This window comes from Schistocerca americana, chromosome 2 (genome assembly GCF_021461395.2).
Source record: "Schistocerca americana isolate TAMUIC-IGC-003095 chromosome 2, iqSchAmer2.1, whole genome shotgun sequence".
NCBI classification, from domain to species: Eukaryota; Metazoa; Arthropoda; class Insecta; order Orthoptera; family Acrididae; genus Schistocerca; species Schistocerca americana.
In genome coordinates, this window is record NC_060120.1 from 954,441,236 (window position 1) to 954,462,493 (window position 21,258).

Below are 21,258 nucleotides of genomic sequence, written 5' to 3' on the forward strand. Positions count from 1 at the left end.
TGCCAGTCTACATTTTATATCCTCTCTACTTCGACCATCATCAGTTATTTTGCTCCCCAAATAGCAAAACTCTTTTACAACTTTAAGTGTCTCATTTCCTTATCTAATTCCCTCCGCATCACCCGACTTAATTCGACTACATTCCATTATCCTCGTTTTGCTTTTGTTGATGTTCATCTTATATCCTCCTTTCAAGACACTGTCCATTCCGTTCAACTGCTCTTCCAAGTCCTTTGCTGTCCTTTGTCAACTAATTCCCGTAAATTCCGGAGAGGGTGGCGATGGGCTCTGACGCCAAGTTCAATCACATCCATGATGTGTTCGATCGGGTTCACATCGGGGGGGGACCACATCAATTGGAATTTCCAACTGTGTTCCTCGAAACTCTGCATCACATTCCTGGCCTTGTGACATGGAGCATTATCTTGTTGAAAAACGACACTGCCGTCGGGAAATATGATCGTCGTGAAGCGGTGTACGTGGTCTGCAACCAGTTTGCGATAGTCCTCGACCGTCATGGTGCCCGCACGAGCTCCACTGGACCCATGGATGTCCACGTGAATGTTCCCCAGGGCGTAATGGAGCCGCCACCACCGTACCAAGGTACAGATGTTAAGGAGCTGATGCCCTGAAGACGACTGTTTTGCGCCCTCCCATCGGCATGGTGAAGAAGGTATCAGGATTCATCAGACCACGCAACGCTCTGACACTGTGCCAACGTCCAGTGCTGATGGTCAATTGCCCATTTCAGTCATCGGCTGCGGACGCCCATCGTACACTGTTTGTTCAGGCACACATGTTCTGTGCCCAGCATTAAAGTCTGATGTTAGTTCCGCCACAATTCACCGTCTGTCCTGTTCTAGCAGTCTGACCAGCCAACGACGTCCGACATTTGCAATGAGGCGTGGCCGCCCAACCCCACGACATCGAGACTTGGTTTTTCATCTTGGTTTCACCGCGTATTGAAGACACTCACCACCACCACAGGACTTCTCGAACACCTGACAAGTCGCACAGTTTCCGAAATGCTCGTGCCGAGCCTCTGGGCCATCACAATCTGCCCTCGGTCAAATTCCACACACGGACAGCACGCTCACTGATACTACGAGGGTCACTCCAAAAGAAATGCACACTATTTCTTTTTAAATCCATCTTTTATTCTACACGTTTGAAAGTTTTACAGTGTGTAGATACATCCTCTAGGAACAATATATTCTCATTTCTCCACGTAATTTCCATCCCTCTCTACTGCCTTACGCCATCTTGGAACCAGCGTCTGTATACCTGCACGGTAAAATTCTGGACCAACCTGTTGGAGCCATTGTTTGGTAGCGCGCACAAGGGAGTCATCATCTTCAAACCTTCTTCCACGAAGAGAGTCTTTCAGTTTCCCAAAGAGATGATAGTCACATGGAGTCAGGCCAGGACTGTAAGGTGGGTGTTTCAGAGTTGCCCATCCGAGTTTTGTGATCGCTTCCATGGTTTTTTGACTGACATATGGTCGTGCATTGTCGTGCAACAGCAAAACATCCTGCTTTTGCCGATGTGGTCGAACACGACTCAGTCGAGCTTGAAGTTTCTTCAGTGTCGTCACATATGCATCAGAATTTATGGTGGTTCCACTTGGCATGATGCCCACAAGCAAAAGTCCTTCGGAATCGAAAAACACCACAGCGATAACTTTTCCAGCAGAAGGTGTGGTTTTGAATTTTTTTTTCTTGGTTGAATTTGCATGATATTCTTATACTGTTCCAAAAGTTCGCTGCATATCGTTTTTCTTGCTTCTTTGTGAACCACTGTCAACATCCTGGGAACCCACCTGGCACAAACCTTTTTTAACGCCAACACTTCCAGCATTCTGCAAACACTTCCTTCTCCTATCCCAAAGTAGCGTGACAATTGGTTCACTGTGATGCGTCTGTCAGCAGTCACCAATTCGTTAACTCTCTGCACATTGTCTGGAGTGTGTGCAGTACGAGGCCTGCCACTGCGAGGACAGTCCTCAATATTGCCGTGACCACTTTCATCACGTAACCTGCTTGCCCACCGACTAACTGTACTGCGATCGACAGCAACATCTCCATACACCTTTTTCAACCTCTTGTGAATGTTTCCCACTGTCTCCTTTTCACAGCACAGGAATTCTATGACAGCACGTTGCTTCTGACGAACGTCAAGTGTAGCAGCCATCTTGAAGACAGGCTGTGACGGCGCCACTCACGGGAACGGGTTGAACTAAGTTTGAAAACAAGCGGGAAGGATGTATCTACACACTGTAAAACTTTCACACGTGCAGAATGAAAACTGTATTTTTTTAAAAACAGTGTGCATTTCTTTTGGAGTGAGCGTCGTACACGCACTGTGTATATGCCTGACTAGGAGTCATTCCTCGCCAAGTAACGCTACTATCGCTTGGACGGGTTTATATCGATAGTAGGTCGATGGTCGTAATGTTCTGTCAGAGTGTATAATCTTAAAACTCTCAGAGAACATGACTCGACTCGCTCGACAGAAAAATATGCTTTCAGAAAAGGCGCATGTTCTAGTTGCAAGATTAATCATTCCGGCATGCAAAACGGAATGGGCATAATTTTAACGCAGTCCAGCGCTATCTGAGAGTGCGATCAGCGAGGCGAGTGCAGCGAAACTTGCATTTGATTTGGCGGAGCGCCACCAGACACGACATGTCGTCTGTTAAGTGACTCGGCATTGCTAACGAGCGAAGCGGTCTCAAAGTGTTGCGCAAATACGCCGAGGCGGAATGGCATTCGCGCTGAGGACAGACCCTCCTTGTCGGGGCTCGCCTACCCGCCTTAGTGGCGGCCCCAGTTTCTCTCGGCAGGTACACAACGGCTCCTAGGAAATCTTTACTCTACCGCTTCTTTCTTCACAGGCGAAGATCTGTTACGTTAAAAAAAAACACCTACTCTAATCTACCTTCACCTGTGATTAGAACTGGAAGCCGCACAGAGCGTGGTCATGAATGTAGGGAGAACTTTCCATTACCATCAGCTAAGGACAAACACATTTTTTAACAACAAGACGAACGTGTAACGTGCCTTTATTCCTCGTTGCTGTTCAGTTTCGGCGATGAAACCATTACCATTGTTATTGGGGTCAATGGGCTCCATCACAATATACCATCATAAAAATGCACTGGTCTTGTAGATGAAGATGTTGCTGCTGCTGAGATGCTACTGTTGATGGTGATGATCTGCCCATTAGGCAGGTCTACTACGGCAAGTTCAGCATTCTTCAGTCTTCCCGTCTTCCGCAATTCCTTTCGTGATCCATTTATCTTGATGATCACATATGGGCGCAAAGCATGGGCTTCTTACAGAAGGCACATGCTATGTCTGGAAAAGTACCGTCAGCGCGTCATGAGAAGTGTTCTGGGAGAAGCCAACTCTGCTAGCACTGAAGCCATGATCATCAAGCATCACGGGCCACACCGTTCATACTCCTTCATCCCGTCCACCAAAACAAATTAAGTATTCCCAGCTAAGAGGGTGGTCAAAGAAAACTAGAAAGACCACAGAGACGATACAAAGGTGTCTTATATGACAATATCAAAAGATGTTAAATTGAAACAGGTAACTGGGAAACTATTGCACTTAATCGTACAATATGTCGTCGCAATATTTGGGAAGGAATTCAGCGCTTCGAACAACTGATGAAAGAAACAGAAACTGACAAGCGCAATGGAACCAGTGCGAAGCCCTGAAGATAAGCAATGCTACGCAGCCAGTCCCCACCAGAACAAACGCGTGTCAACAATGTGGAAACATCTGAAACACCAGTATTGGCCTCTACAGTCACTTAGGATCATATAGAAACCGAATTTCGAAGAAGACATACTTGTCAGCGAGTGATGGTCCATCAATATCTTGATGTCGTCGTGTAGCTGATATCTTCTTCTACCTGTGGTCCTCTTTCCAGTCATCATTCTTTGTGAAGCGTCTTCCATGAAATAACCATTTCTCATTCAGTGTCCTAGCTAATTACTTTTCTCCTCTTACTCGTTTCCATTATTTGTCTTTTCTCGTTCACCCTTCGTAATACAACTTCATTCCTTATTTTATCTGTCTGTTTCACAAGTTTCGTTCTTCAAATGGCTCTGAGCACTATGGGCCTTAGCTACTGTGGTCATCAGTCCCCTAGAACTTAGAACTACTTAAACCTAACTAACCTAAGGACATCACACACATCCATGCCCGAGGCAGGATTCGAACCTGCGACCGTAGCGGTCACGCGGTTCCAAACTGAAGCGCTTAGAACCGCACGGCCACACCGGCCGGCAAGTTTCGTTCTTCTTCATATCGATTTCTGAAAAGTCTCTTTGCTTTACCTGTTTAATGGACCACAGAAAACACTCATCCTTCTGTAAAACAGTTCTGTTGCAATAGCTATCCTTACTTTTATTTCCTTACTACATGTCAGGTTTCTGGTAATTTCGTATTTTAGGTACCTGAAGTTATCAACTTGTTCCACTAACTCTTCACAAATTTCCATTTTCACCTTCCATGATTGTCTTTTGCAATCATTGTCTTAGTATTCTTCGCTTTTATCTTTATTCCTTATGCTTCACAGCTGGCGTTCGGTTCTTTAAACGTATTGTTAACTGATTTGTCATTTTCACCCAGTAACGCTATGTTATCAGCAAATCTTACACATTTTGTTGTCCTTCCTCCTACTGTCACATAATATTTCTCTTCAAAGAAGTTTTTAACTAAATCATCTAAATAGAAATTAAACAGAGAAGGTGAAAAACAACAGCCTTGTCGAATATCCCTCCCAATTTTAATTCCTTCTGTCGTTTGATCTCCAGTTATTACTTTTACTTATTGTGTGATTCTTCTTTATCATCATCGTCTTCTTCTTCTTTCTTGCCTCCCAGTAACACTTAGCCACAATGAACTGTACCAAATGGTTCAAATGGCTCTGAGCACTATGGGACTTATCTGAGGTCATCAGTCCCCTAAAACTTAGAACTACTTAAACCTAACTAACCTAAGAACATCACACACGTCCACGCCCGAGGCGAACCTGCGACCGTAGCAGCAGCGCGGTTCTGGACTGAAGCGCCTAGAACCGCTCGGCCACAGCGACCGGCTAATGAACTGTATCAAGCGTCAAATTATTTATAACACAGTGTTGAAAAAATTATGTAAGTTCATAACATAATAGAAAAAAATTATTAAAAAAATTTACGGGGTCGGCATTGTTGTATGGGTTGTGGCAAGGTTAGTGACTGATGGTACCCGGTTGCCCTTTCTAAGGCCACCAATCTTCTGCAGTGGAATGTGCTTACCCCATCTGCCTGCGTCGAGAGAAAATTTATTCTTCATGTTTACGTAGAGTGTATCGAAGGCGGAATGTGAGTACCAGGCCGGCTGGGAGCGAGAAACCGCATAAAAACCAACCTGCGAGTTACAGTTGTTCTCATAGTGTAGATGTTATCGTACGGGACTTCTCAGCCTTTGGCTCAGGTTCGATCCCTACTTCCTTCCCATGTCCGTTTTTTTAATCGGTCTCTTGTCCGTTTTTCAGAAAACCAAACGAGGAACACGTGTGGTAACACCGTGTCTGATGGGCCGCTGGAATTTGAGCGGGCGACGGTCTTATTGGCTAATTTCAATGCTAATTAATCTGGAAACGGTGAAATGTATCGAATTTCGTTCTTAATAATTATTTCTTCCAAGTCCCATCGACCGAACAGAGAGCAGCCACAGCTTGCACTGTATGCGCCCGCGCATTGTCGTGCAAAATGACGGGTGCGTTGCGCAGAAAGTGTCGCCGCTTCTTCCGCAATTTTTTTTTTTTTTTTGGAGCCTTACCTGCGACATGCTTTGCGACAGAAGCGGCGACACTTTCTGCGCAACCCACCCGTCATTTTGCACGACAATGCGCGGGCGCATACAGAGCAAGCTGTGGCTGCTCTCTGTTCGGTCGGTGGGACTGGGAAGAACTGTACCATCCACCAATCTCCCCGGACTTAAGTTCTTGTGACTTTGATTTGATTCCTATGATGAAGGAACCACTTCGTGGCATTTGCTTCAGAATGTTCCTGAGATTCGACAGGCAGTAGACCGCTTCATTCGCACCATCAACATAACAGGCTCTGCTAACGGTATACTACGCCTTCCACATCACTGGCAACGGGTTCTACACAAAGCTGGTGACTTCTTTGAAAGTGCAAACTTGTAACTCTTTTGAATCGGTTGTAAATAAATAGTTGCCACTATTTAAGTTACAACCCTCGTACCAGCCGGAGCCTTGGAAGACTCTAGGAACTACTCTCTTCTTAAAAATCAATAAATGTCTCCACTTCTCTTCGTAACGCTGAAAGAAAGTAGCGACATATGCTCAGTTTCTAATTTGAGAGGTGAATCGGCTTTAAAAATTTCAGACGCTACAGGTTTGCTTTTTTCCAGCACTTATATCAATTGCTCTTTGTAAACACTTATACCATTATAAGATGACTGAACTGGTAATTGTTAACAAATTTTAAACGTGTGTGGTCGGAGCATTATTCTATCCATTTGGAAGGAGTGCAATGAGATACTCTCTAAATTGCGATGAATTTTTTTGAAAATCGATTTTGATGGAATGGAGGTGGGAGTATTAGGGGGAGGAGGGGGGGAGGGAGCGTAGCGAGAATACTGAAAAGCGTGGAAAGGATGTCGTTCTTCCGGGAGATATGCCAATACTGGGGAAAGAAAGGTCGGAGAAGGCCAATGCGACGCAGGCAACCTGCGACATTGACTTTCAACTGTTCATGGCCATGACCGCGTTCTGCGGAAGTTCGTTTCGTTCAGCCGTTCTGGTCGACTACACCGTCGCTAGAATAGCGTCTCCAATCTCAGCCTCTAGAGCGATAAAATCTAAATTATTCAGTACAATCAAACTAACAGAGACAGGCCGTTGTTAAGAACTACTTCTGCTCCCTTAGAAACCGCAATAGCGGAAGGAATAATGAAAGAAACAAACGTCTGTTGTATTGAAATGGTTTGCACTAGACCGAAGAAATGGCGTAGTCGAACTGGTACTTAATATAACGCTTCAAAAGTGGACAATTTATTACGTCAGCTTTTGTCCTCTACAGTTCCCTCGATGTCATATTTGTCATGTCTCGAATTACTTTGCTGTCAAGTCTGGCCATATCCCATTCGAATCTTGCTGATGGAAGACTTGCAATTTTCTGCAGAATCCGAACGTTTTTTAACCAATTAAAAGCATGATAAGTGATTTGGATCCTTGGGAATTACGCGAATTACGTAATCAATAGCTGCACCAGCGGCAACATAAACAGTTAACAAATGTACGTGGAGACAGTATTTTGGCAAACGAAACAGTATGGTAATATTGAAACAAAATTACGTAACGTGTTGGAAACTGCATTCGAGAAAGATGGAACACGGGGTAATGGAGGCTGGAAGAAAACCGGTTTTTGTGGAGAAATATTTCCTATTCAGGGGGTCCCAGAAATATTGCGACAAACTTCGAAGGGCTGTAGAAGGCGTATTGAGAAACAAATCTAAGAAACGTACCCGTGTTCGGAAACTTCATCCAACGATGTTACAGAGCGTAGAAGTTACAGACACCGGCAACTGCCACTAGGCCCTTCGGCAGGAAACGTGACTTTGTACGGTGAGGGACCGTAGGCGGAACGTGTCTCAATGTCCTTTATTATTCAGTACTCGACAGCGGAGAAGATGGAACTGGACACTGCATAGATAGGCCCTGTGTCCAATGAATGCGGTGCTCTGTTGCCCCAGTGAAAGACAGTTTCCGACACAGGTTTCCATCTGCACTTTATTTTTCTCCGGTATACCGAAAAAGATTGGAGATTATAGAGGGCGCCGAGAGAACAATACACTGTAGATGGAAACCTGTGTCCCAAACTGTCATCTACCGAGACAACAGAGCGCCGCTTAGATAGGAGACAAGGCGTTTCTACGCAGGAGCTAGCTCCTTCTTCTCCACTGGCGACCGCGGCAATCAATCTCGATCACTGAATAACGAGCAGCATTGTGAGAAGTTCCGTCTACGGTCCGACAGCGTCCAAGTCACATTTGCTGCTGAAGGGGTAGCCTAGTGGCTGGTACCGGCGCCTGTAATTTTGACGCTCTGTAACTCGTTCGATAACGTTTCCGGACACGGGTACCTTTCCTCGATTTGTTCCTCAAGACACCCTCTACAGTCTTTCGAAGGTCGTAGGAACATTTATGGGACACCCTGTACAATTTTAATCGAACTAGTACTATACCTCTAATGTGAGTGTCGGTTTTCTACATAGAGCTCGATACACAAAGCAACAAGCACTCGAAATATGCTTTTGTTAGTCGAAAGTGGTTCCCGAATGGATCTTCGTTTACAAGTGTTACCCCCTTTAAAAGAGTCTGCGCAAAATGTACTTCCAAATCCACCATTCATGCTTTCTTTCCTTGTTACTGGATTCTTGACTCAATTACAATGCCTTAACCTGAATGACAACACTGATATCCGTCCGAATAAACTCAGCTGACGACGTATTGGAAACAATGCCACTAAAATTTTGACAGGAGCGTGTGGAAATAACAACCTTAGCCCACTTACGAGGGTCGTTGAATAAGTAATGCTCCATATTTTTTTAAAAAAGCCATTAATATACATTGACAAACGTCCTTGTTCGTGAGTCACATTTAATGTTTCTTCTGTGCACCGGTGAAGTTTCGAACCGTTCTGGCAGATGGCAGAGCCGTAGTACAGCGCCAAAATGCCGTCTACAAACAACTCACGTTAGAAGCAGCATGCTGTTATTGAATTCTTGTGTGCAGACAAAGAAACCTTGGTGAACATCCATAATGTTTGTGTGCAGCGTATGGCACGCTGCAGTTAATAGGAGTACAGTTCTTCGATGGGTAAAGAAAGTTACAGCCTCAGGAAATGCAGAAACAGAGCTCCATAATCAGCCACGCTCGGGACGTCCTGTCACAGCCACTGGAAATCATTGCCTCATCCATCCTACAGTCCAGACCTGGCACCCTCAGACTTCCATCTCTTTGGGCCGCTTAAAGGTTCTCTATGGGGAACACACTTTGAAGATGACGAGAGTGTCAGTCATGGAATGAAAACATGGCTACGCCAACAGGACAAGAGCTTTTACCAGCAGGGAATACACGCTCTTCCACAACGTTGGCGTACGGCCGCAGAACAAGATGGAGACTACGTAGAAAAATATGTCACGAACAAGACATGATGCTGTATATTGTCACCAAATTCTCTTAACAACAAATATGTTCTGAGAAAAACATGTGGGGCATTACTTACTGAACGACCCTCGTATTATGACGTCACTATAGCTGAACAGGGAAAAATCGCTTAAGCTTTAATATTGTAATTGACGTTTTTTAATGTACGGGTTTTAACGGGCTGTAAGTGTAGATATTTCTCTTCGTGACTGAGGTCGGTGCACCGAGCAACACTACATCAGTAGTTACATCATTTGCAGACTAATGATTACAGCCATTACAAGTCGTATGTTTTTACGTTGGTCAGTACCTCCAACTATATGTGCCAAAGCAAGCTACACTACTCGCCTTTAAAATTGCTACACCAAGAAGAAATGCAGATGATATACGGGTATTCATTGGACAAATATATTATACTAGAACTGACTTTACATTTTCACGCAATTTGGGTGCATAGATCCAGAGAAATCAGTACCCAGAACAACCACCTCTGGCTGGATTCATCTGGGTCAAACACAGCTTGGATGGCATCTACAGGTACAGCTGTCCATGCAGCTTCAACACGATACCACAGTTGATCAAGAGTAGTGAGTGGCGTATTGTGACGAGCCAGTTGCTCGGCCACCATTGACCAGACGTTTTCAATTGGTAGGAGATCTGGAGAATGTGCTGGCCAGGGCAGCAGCCGAACATTTTGTCTATCCAGAAAGGCCCGTACAGGATCTGCAACATGCGGTAGTGCATGATCCTGCTGAAATGTAGGGTTTCACAGGGATCGAATGAAGGGTAGAGCTACGGGTCGTAACACACCTGAAATGTAACGTCCACTGTTCAAAGTGCCGTCAGTGCGAACAAGAGGTGACCGAGACGTGTAACCAACGGCACCCCATACCATCACGCCGGGCGATACGCCAGTATGGCGATGACGAATACTCGCTTCCAATGTGCGTTCACCGCCATGTCGCCAAACACGGATGCGACCATCATGATGCTGTAGACAGAACCTGGATCCATCTGAAAAAATGACGCTATGCCATTCGTGCACCCAGGTTCGTCGTTGAGTACACCATCGCAGGCGCTCCTGTCTGTGATGCAGCGTCCATGCTGCTGCAAACGTCGTCGAACTGTTCGTGCAGATGGTTGTTGCCTTCCAAACGTCCCCGTCTGTTGACTCAGGGATCGAGACGTGGCTGCACGATCCGTTACAGCCATGGGGATAAGATGCCTGTCATCTCGACTGCTAGTGATACGAGGCCGTTGGGATCCAGCACGGCGTTCCGTATTACCCTCCTGAACCCACCGATTCCATATTCTGCTAACAGTCATTGGATCTCGACCAACGCGATCAGCAATGTCGCGATACGATAAACGGCAATCGCGATAGGCTACAATGCGATCTTTATCAAAGTCGGATACGTGATGATATGCATTTCTCCTCCTTACACGAGGCATCACAACAACGTTTCACCCGGCGACGCCGGTCAACTGCTATTTGTGTATGAGAAATCGGTTGGAAACTTTCCTCATGCCAGCACGTTGTAGGTGTCGCCACGGGCGCCAACCTTGTGTGAATGCTCTGAAACGCTAATTATGTGCATATCACAGCATCTTCTTCCTGTCGGTTAAAATTCGCATCTGTAGCACGTCATCTTCGTGGTAAAGCAATTTTAATGGCCAGTAGTGTATTAATGTCCCTATAGCGGACGTCGGGTGTTAAAGTGTGGACCTTTGGACCTGTGTACGCGAAAACAGCAGCTATTGGTTGGTTGGTTTGGGGAAGACCAGACAGCGTGGTCATCTGTCTCATCGGTTTATGGAAGGATGGGGAAGGAAGTCGGCCATGCCCTTTCAGAGGAACCATCCCGGCATTTGCCTGGAGTGATTTAGGGAAATCACGGAAAACCTAAATCAGGATGGCCGGACGCGGGATTGAACCGTCGTCCTTCCGAATGCGAGTCCAGTGTCTAACCACTGCGCCAACTCGCTGGGTGTACTCGAAAAGGTTGGTCTATACCGACAGGTGTAGTCATTTGGTGGTGCAGTACGACCAGGCAGAAAACATCAGGTCGTAAACTTTGTGGGTAGAATGTTTGACACAGGCAAGAAACAACCAAGACTAATGTGTGTACACTGCATATAAACATATGTGTACTTATACCTGTTAGACCCTGAATTTATTACAACTATTCGGTCGCTACTTCCTTGCCTCGTACCTTGAGCGGAGGATCGCGCAGGGAAATGGACGTAGAGCAGGCGGACGCGTGCCGGCTAATGGAACACATCCTCTGCGCGAGGAAGCAAGTGGGTGGCCGTCTGCGGCTGGGCTAGGCCGAAGCTTGAAGCGGTGCCAGGAGCTGGGGGCCGCCTGTTGTCATGCGTGGAAATAGAGCAGCCAGCCGCTCTGGAGCCGGCGCTACACGGCGCTCCCAGGCTCGTGCAACGTGCGGGGGCGCCGAGGGATGTCACGGCTGCAGGCGTGTGCCCCAGGTAGCTGCCCACGTCGCGCACTTAAAGGGTTTGTCGAAGAGGACAGGAGCAGAGTGTGTCTGACTGGCTGTGGGTCGGGATTTTTGGCTGCTGTCGTGTTGTGCGGCACTAGAGGGAGCCGTAGAGGGAAAAAGCCGTATGGAAGGAGCGACTGGAATACAGCATGGCTAAAATAAAGCTGGCCTGGAAAATGCGTTGTCCAGTCACATAAATGTGACCACCTGTCAAAAGTCTGTATAACAACCTTTTACCGCTCTCACAACGTGCAGGAAGAGAGTCAGCGAGGTTCTGGAAGGTACCGGCTGGGATGTGGCATGTGGAGGCATGCCGACTTCGGCGCCGTGGCCAACTTCACTAGGTTCTCGATTGAGGATTGTTGTGTACATAGTTCCGCGTAGTCAGCGCGTACACAACTTTCCCACTAGAGCGCGCCCCGCTAAGCACAACAGCGCAGAAGCAGCGCTCGTCCGTCTCCGCACTACAAGATGGCGCTGCCATAGAGACGGATCAAATTCTGCTTCCGCCGATCCGCGTATTAATATGTAACGCAGCCAACGAGATTGCTGCTAACATAGAACCTTTTCTCCTCGCGGATAACACTCGCGCAGTGATACATGAACGCGCGAGGTATTATAACGAGTGTACAGACCTCCGATTAGTCAGTCTGAATCAGTCTGCATTTGTCTGCACCAGTCTGCACCAGTCTGCATTAGTCTGTACCAGTCTGTACGAGTTCTACATTTGTCTGTACCAGTCTATAGTCAAGATCCAGTCTGCGCCTAATAAGATTACCATATTCCTGTACATAGCCATGAAGATAAATGTATAGACACTTTTGTCAAGTATCAGATATATGTGAGAATAATATTAACGTACCAATACCAAAGGGACTTCAGATTGTCAATTGTAAATAGCATCCAGAACCAAGTTAAGTAATTTTTATGCTTGTTATTATTTTAATAAATGTGTGTGAAAATTAATCAAGTTCTGTTTAAAGTTGGTCACCGTCAATCTGCTACTCTAAGCTTGCAAGTGGCATTTCTATCGTCTGACCTAACGGCAGAAGATAAACACGCCACGATAAGACCACAAGACATATTGCTGACACTCGCCTACTTCGTTAGAGCGACAAGTCAAATAATCTGATGGTGTGTGTACCGAAGGTCTTACAGTACGCACACCACAAGGATGCATTGCCGAACAGCCCGATCGAGTTGCTCTCACAGATTCTCGATTGGTTTTAAATCAGGGCAGCTAGGCTGTTGTCGTGTTCTGTGGTGTTAGAGGAAGCCGTAGAGGGGAAGACTGTAGGGGAAGATTGGGGCTGGAGCAATTCCAATAAATAATAAAGGACGTTGGGTGTAAGGGCTACTTTGAGATGAGGAGGTTGGTCGTAGTGCTGGAATACGTCTAACCATCCAGAGAACTGACGACTACCCCCCCCCCCCCCCCCCTCCCCTCTGCTCCCCTTCCCCCGCCAAAAAATATTTGTAAAATGAAATAGCACACTACAGTTTAATTAAATGCCCTTACGGTTGCACCTATAATTATATTAAAATATCCATTCCTTTCTGTGTGTACTCGGAATGAGACAGACAGCCGCAGTTATTCACTGGAGAAATCTGGTGACGTTTGTCCTAACATTGTAATATTGGCGGAAATTGTGGTGAAAAATGACCAGTATGACTCCTCTAACAAAACTTTGTGGCGACTCCTTGATTACGTGCGATGGCGTTTAATGGTGATACAAGTATCCAATCGCGCTCCCAGCTCACTACAACTCAGAAAGGGTCAAACATGAAAAATTTTAGCCTAGCATGATACTTGGCTTTCACTTTCACACTCTGTCCTCCATTCGAACACTAGCTGCAGAGTCGTCTTGGGAGCAGTATTTTGTTTATATTGTCTATGTTATTTTTTATGGCACCACTTCTAGACAAGCCTTCGACCAACAAGTGTCAGCAGGGTTAAATCCAGCAGGAAGTATAAAATGTAAGGTCAGCAGAAAATAAAGCCATGGCACGTATGCTATTGCCGCGCACACTCAAACAGAACCGGTACTGTCTGATGTGCAGATTTGTTTCTCTTGTCAGGACCTGAATAAAGCACTCCTTCTTCAGGCCAGAAGTGGCCCATCGGGACCATCCGACCGCCGTATCATCCTCAGCTGGGGATGCAGATAGGAGGGGCGTGTGGTCCGCGCGCTGCTCTCCCGGTCGTTATGATAGTTTTCTTTGACCGAAGCCGCTACTATTCGGTCGAGTAGCTCCTCAATTGGCATCACGAGGCTGAGTGCACCCCGAAAAATGGCAACAGCATATGGCGGCCTGGATGGTCACCCATCCAAATGCCGGCCACACCCGACAGCGCTTAACTTCGGTGATCTGGCGGGAACCGGTGTATCCACTGCGGTAAGGCCGTTGCCACCAGGACCTGGATAGCAACTTGAATATTCAGCAAGACAACGCGCCACTGAATTCGATCATCAAAGTCGTTCGACAGACTCCATGAAAATAAGGACAGTGAACCAAACCTGAAGGTTACTTTACCTGAAAATTATTGAGCTTTGTTTGGTTATTGTCTAGAGGAATGACCGTACCTTGAGTAGTAGATGAGTTTTGCTATTTTGGCAGAAAAATAACTGACGATAATCGAAGTAGAGAGGATATTCAATGAGGTGACAAAAGTCGGGGGATCTTCCTAATGCTGTATCGCAGCTCCTTTAGCCCAATGTAGTTCAGCAACTGGACGTGGTATGGACCCAACAAGTCGATAAAAGTTCCGTTCAGAAATTTTGAGCAATATTGCCTCTGTAGCCGCCCATAATTCCGGAAGTGTTACCGCTGCAGGATTTTGTGTGCAAACTAACTTCTCGATTATACCACATATCTGTTCGACGGGATTCATGTCGAGCGAACTGGATGACCAATCATTGTCCAGAATGTTCTTCAAACCAATCGTGAACAATTGTAACCACGTGACATGGCGCACTGTCATTCATAAAAATTCCATCATTGTTTGGGAACATGAAGTCCATGAATGGCTGCAAAACGTCTCCAAGTAGCCAAACATAACCCTTTCCAGTCAATAATCGGTTCAGTTGGACCTGAGGATCCAGTTCATTCCGTGTAAACACAGCCAAAGCCATTATGGAGCCACCACTAGCTCGCACAATGCCTTGTTGATAACTTGGGACTATGGCATCGTGGGGTCTGCGCCACGTTCATACCCTACCATCAGCTCTTACCAACTGAAATCGAGACTTAACCGACAAGGTCACAGTTTTCCAGTAGTCTAGGGCTCAAATGGCTCTGAGCACTATGGGACTTAGCTACTGTGGTCATCAGTCCCCTAGAACTTAGAACTACTTAAACCTATGAAACTTCCTGGCAGATTAAAACTGTGTGCCCGAGTTCGAGTCTCGGTCGGGCACACAGTATTAATCTGCCAGGAAGTTTCATATCAGCGCACACTCCGCTGCAGAGTGAAAATCTCATACTTAAACCTAACTAACCTAAGGACATCACACACATCCATGCCCAAGGCAGGATTCGAACCTGCGACCGTAGCAGTTGCGCGGTTCCGGACTGCGCGCCTAGAACCGCTAGACCACCGAGGCCGGCAGTAGTCTAGGGTCCGACCGATATGGTGACGAGTCCAGGACATGTGCTCCAGGCGATGTTGTGCTGTTAGCAAAGGCATTCGCATCTTTCGTCTGCTGCCATAGCCCTTTAACGCCAAACTTCGCCACATGATGCGTTCGTTGCACGTCTCAAATTGATTTCTGTGGTTATTTCGCGCAGTGGCAGTGTTGCTTATCTGTTAGCAATGACAACTCTACACAAGGTCATTAAGTGTAGGTCGTCGGCCACTGCGTTGTCAGTGGTGAGAGAGAATGCCAGAAATTTGGTACTCTCGGCACGCTCTTCACATTGTGAATCTCGGAATACTGAATTCCCTAAAAATTTCCGAAATGGAATGTTCCATACGTCTAGCGCCAACTACTATTCCGCGTTCAGAGTCTGTTAATTCCCATCCCGCGACCATAATCACGTGGGACACCTTTTCAAATGAATAACCTGAGTACAAATGACAGCTTCGCGAATGCACTGCCCTTTTGGATCTTGTGTGCGCGACACCACCGCCATCTGTATGTGTGCATATCGCTATCCTATGACGTCTGTCACCCCAGTGTGAAACGCATACTGCCAATAACAGGAAAAGCATTTCTGAAAAAGAGAAATTTGTTAGCATTGAATACAAATTTAAGTGTTAGGAAGTCTTCCCTAGAGGTATTTGTCTGGAAAGTAGCCGTCCGCAGAAGTGAAACCTGGGCGCTAATGCTGAATTTTAGATATATTAAGATAGCTAATCTACATCTACATCTACATGATTACTCTGCAATTCACATTTAAGTGCCTAGCAGAGGATTCATAGAACCGCAATCATACTATCTCAATACCATTCCACTCCCGAACAGCGCGCGGGAAAAACGAACACCTACACCTTTCTGTTCGAGCTCTGATTTCTCTTATTTTATTTTGTTGATCATTCCTACCTATGTAGCTTGGGCTCAACAAAATATTTTCGATTTCGGAAGAGAAAGTTGGTGACTGAAATTTCGTAAATAGATCTTGCCGCGACGAAAAACGTCTTTGCTTTAATGACTTCCATCCCAACTCGCGTGTCATATCTGCCACACTCTCTCCCCTATTACGTGATAATACAAAACGAGCTGCCCTTTTTTGCACCCTTTCGATATCCTCCGTCAATCCCACCTGGTAAGGATCCCACACCGCGCAGCAATATTCCAACAGAGGACGAACGAGTGTAGTGTAAGCTGTCTCTTTAGTGGACTTGTTGCATCTGCTAAGTGTCCTGCCAATGAAACGCAACCTTTGGCTCGCCTTCCCCACAATATTATGTATGTGGTCTTTCCAACTGAAGTTGTTCGTAATTTTAACACCCAGGTACTTAGTTGAATTGACAGCCTTGAGAATTATACTGTTTATCGAGTAATCGAATTCCAACGGATTTCTTTTGGAACTCATGTGGATCACCTCACACTTTTCGTTATTTAGCGTCAACTGCCACCTGCAGGTACAGAATATAATTGGTTAGAATTATGGCACAATTTAACTGAAAGAAGGGACAGACTGACACGACACCCTGAGTTTTCAAGGAAACGTCAAACTGATAATGGAGGAGAATGTGGAGAGGGAGGTCAAGGCTTGTTTACAGTAAGCAGTTTAAAATGGATGTAGATCGCAGTAGCTAGGCTATTCAGAGATGAAGTGGCTTGCACAGGGTAGACCAACGATACAGCGAACCCGCCTTGAGACTGAAGACCACAACAACATCATTCCGTCAAAGTCGTACGATAGACCCTCCGAAAAGCCTACTGACCCATGCCCTGAACTCATTTTGGTCAGACTCTAGAGGAATGACTGTGCCTTGGATAATGCTTCGTACCGTCGCCTTGAATTATTGGCGGTAACTTATAATTCAATTGTCGTCGTCGTGACCAGGGCAAATAACAGAAATGTCTCCTATTGTTCGTCTATGTTAAGAAGTCAAGCGAAGCCTAGTAATTTCTTTCTAGACTCTGCGACCTCGGCGGTTTGCCATGAATCTCAACACTTGTAAAAAAAGCAAAAGCCAGTCGCGCTAAAGCCATAGCGGCACGAACTGTGTCAGAAATACTGCGTCGTTATTTCGAGTGGCTGAGGGCCGGAAGCACGAATAGGCACCGCCGCAACACACTGTGGGCAGGAGCCATGCGGCTCGAAACCACAACAAAGACCGCGGCACGCTTGCCTGTAAACCTGCGTCCCACCTCCTCAAGGCCGAACCGCTTGGCGGGCTTCTTGCGCAATACACTGCCGCGATTACGATTACTCACATCACGAGGGCGCGCAAGTGCCAGAGAAGAGCCACCAGTTGCTCCGAACTCGCCAGGGAAAAGACCACGCATCGAGCATTTTGGTGAGACCCGACCTCAGCAGAAACTATTTCCAGTGATGAATCGTGTCAGCGCCCTTGTTGGGCAGTTGTTTTATGTTGTGATACTTCTGCGTAGCTCACTCTGGAAGTTAATTTATGTGGTGATAGATTTGTTACGTTATTCAACTCCACAAATTTACATCTACATCTACATCCATACTCCGCGGAGGGTACTTTGAGTACCTCTATCGGTTCTCCCATCTATTCCAGTCTCGTATTGTTCGTGGAAAGAAAGACTGTCGGTATGCCTCTGTGTGGGCTTTAATCTCTCTGATTTTATCCTTATGATCTCTTCGCGAGATGCACGTAGGAGGGAGCAATATACTACTTGACTCCTCGGTGAAGGTATCATCTCCGTAACGCTTTCGCGATTACTAAATGACCCTGTAACGAAGCGCGCTGCTCTCCGTTGGGTCTTCTCTATCTCTTCTATCAACGTATCTGGTACGGATCCCACACTGGTGAGCAATACTCAGGCAGTAGGCGAACAAGTGTACTGTAACCTACTTCCTTTGTTTTCGTATTGCATTTCCTTAGGATTCTTCCAATGAATCTCAGTCTGGCACCTGCTTTACCGACGATCAACTTTATACACTGCTGGCCACCGTAAATGCAACACCAAGAAAGGCAAGAGGTAGCACAACAAAATTTATTTTGTAGATAACATGTTGACCAAGTATCAAATGATTACGTTTACAGACGTCTGTGACATGTGGTTCCTGCCAGAATCAGTAGCCAGAGTAGCCGCCATTGTTGGAGATCACCGCTGCCACACGGCTAGGCATTGAGTCAAAGAGACGTTGGATGTGTTCCTGGGGTACAGCAGCCCAAGCAGCTTCCACACGTTGCCAAAGATCATGTGGTGTGGCAGCTAGGGATGTAATCTGGGTCACTCGTTGAGCAACCATGGACCACATGTTTTCTATCGGCGAAAGATCCGGAGAGCGAGCCGGCCAGGGAAGCAATTCAATCTGGTTATTGACGAAGAACCTTTGGACAATGCGTGCCACGTGTGGTCGCGCATTATCCTGCTGAAATATGGCTGTGGCCGAGCCCTGAAGGTAAGGAAGGACAACTGGCTCCAGCACCTCGGATATGTAGCGCCGGCTATTTAAAGTACCGGCAATGCGTACTAGAGGCGTGCGAGAGTAATATCCAATACCGCCCCATACCATAATACCCGGTGCAAGACCAGTGTGGCGGTGCATAATGCAGCGGTCCAGCATCCTCTCTCCACGGTGTCTCCACACTCGAATCCGACCATCGTGGTGCTGCAGACAGAAGCGTGCCTCGTCAGTAAAGACAACGTCATTCCATTCTGCCATCCACATCCGTCTGTCATCAAACCATTGGCGACGGAGACGTCTGTGGTTCTGCGTCATTGGTAGACGAAGCAATGGACTTCTTGCGGACAGACCACTCTGCTGTAAACGGCGTCGAATGGTACGCGCAGACACTGGATGATGCGTTACAGACGCAATGTGCTGTGTTATGGTTCGGGATGTCACTGAGCGATCCGTCACTGCCATGCGCACAATTTGCCTATCAGCACGTGCAGTGGTGCACCGAGGTGAATGTGATCGACCACGTCGGTCCGTCGTACCCTCCTGCATCCAACGGTCACATATCCGCATTACAGTTGTTTGGTTTCGTCCAACACGACTAGCGATTTCTCTGTATGATAATCCACAATCTCGGTAAGCCACTATCCTTCCTCTGTCGAACTCGGATACTTGATCAAACGATGTTCGCTGTTGTCTACGAGGCATAACTGATCGTCTTGTGAAACAACCACAAGGTAAACACACGTGCCGAACGTACACTCGTCGAAATCGCCAAGCCTTAAATGGCGCTATGAGGTGGCGCCACAGGCGCGCGTGATGTGCGTCTGCGCTGAAATTCTAATCAGTTGCATATCTCATCGCTGCAAACCCATGGTGTAAATTTCACTTGATTCGGATGCTTCCTTCAGGGTGTTGCATTTACGTTGGCCATTCAATTTTAAATCACTCCTAATGCATACTCCCAGATAATTTATGGAATTAACTGCTTCCAGTTGCTGACCTGCTATATTGTAGCTAAATGATAAGGATCTTTCTTTCTATGTATCCGCAGCACATTACACTTGTCTACATTGAGATTCAATTGCCATTCCCTGCACCATGCGTCAATTCGTTGCAGATCCTCCTGCATTTCAGTACAATTTTCCATTGTTACAACCTCTCCATATACCACAGCATCATCCGTAAAAAGCCTCAGTGAACTTCCGATGTTATCCTCAAGGTAATTTATGTGTATTGTGAATAGCAACGGTCCTACGACACTCCCCTGCGGCACACTTGAAATGGCTCTTACTTCGGAAGACTTCTCTCCATTGAGAATGACGTGCTGCGTTTCATTTATTAATTACAAACAATTCGCGCTTGAGTGCGGCATTTATAGTTAATAAATGATAAGATTACATGTTACAGGTGTAGTAATTTTAACCCTTTCACTATCTAGTTTTCAGAGCGAAAGACATTCATGTGTGGTTATTTTAATTAATGCTGTAATCAGAATTATGAAAAAAATATTTCTCACCTTTTCGACTTCCATTGTGGGGAGGGGTGTGACGTACACCATTATTGATAAATACGTCTGGGCTTTTAAAGGACGACAATGTGAAAACTACACCCTATTCAGAAAATACAGACGTTTTAGTGGATGGAGTATCTCTCCAGGTTTGGAACTTACATTACAGGTCCTCAATAGGGCAACGTTTGAGACGTACAAATATCACTACATTCATGTAATTCATTGACATGAATTATTTGGGAAGGTGCAACAACAGACTGCTTTTCAAATCTGTTCATTGTATTCACTATCTGCCGGTGCCAACTAATTCATTATACCGCCCGTTATACATGCTCTGACGTGCCTGCCTTTAGTACAAGTACGCCGCGGCAGATATTACGAGTCGAAACTTGACGATATACTCTATCCACTGACATGTGTCATTTTTCTGAGTATTTTGTAGATATCACACAGTTGTCTAATGAAACCCTCTACATGCTTATGAATTAATCTGTATTAGTCCCACTGGTATTTTGACGAGGAATCTACATGTCCAGTGATAATGATATGAATGATCATATTATATTTTCATTTATGATACATACTGTCAGAAAAGCGCTTGGATTGTGTTTATGATTACAAGTATTTGAAAATCTTGTGTATTATTCTGAATGGGATGCTCTTTACCAATATTTCCAAATTCAACTGTCTCATATGACAGTTTTATCTGCCTACTCGTGATACACTGTGAAACAGTTTTTGTACAAAACAAGCTGACACGTGACATGCAAGTTCATCCTCTAGTTTCCACCTAGTGGGGTAGCACAGTGGTTAGCACAATGAACTCGCATCCGGAAGGACGACGGTTCGAAACTGCATCTCGCCATCCTAATTTAGGTTTTCCATGATTTCCCTAAATTGCTTAAGAACAAATGCCGGAACGGTTCCTTCGAAAGGGCAGGCCCGCTTTTATTCACCATTC

The 21,258-nt window shown here is 45.9% G+C and overlaps 1 protein-coding gene and 1 pseudogene across 1 annotated transcript in view; one reads left to right on the forward strand and one right to left on the reverse strand.

The window, feature by feature from the left end:
* LOC124596130 overlaps positions 1-21,258 on the forward strand; it is a 129,197-nt gene that overhangs the window by 82,958 nt on the left and 24,981 nt on the right. The gene's annotated exons all lie outside the window — the stretch shown is intronic.
* Positions 14,028-14,145, reverse strand: LOC124597644 (annotated as a pseudogene).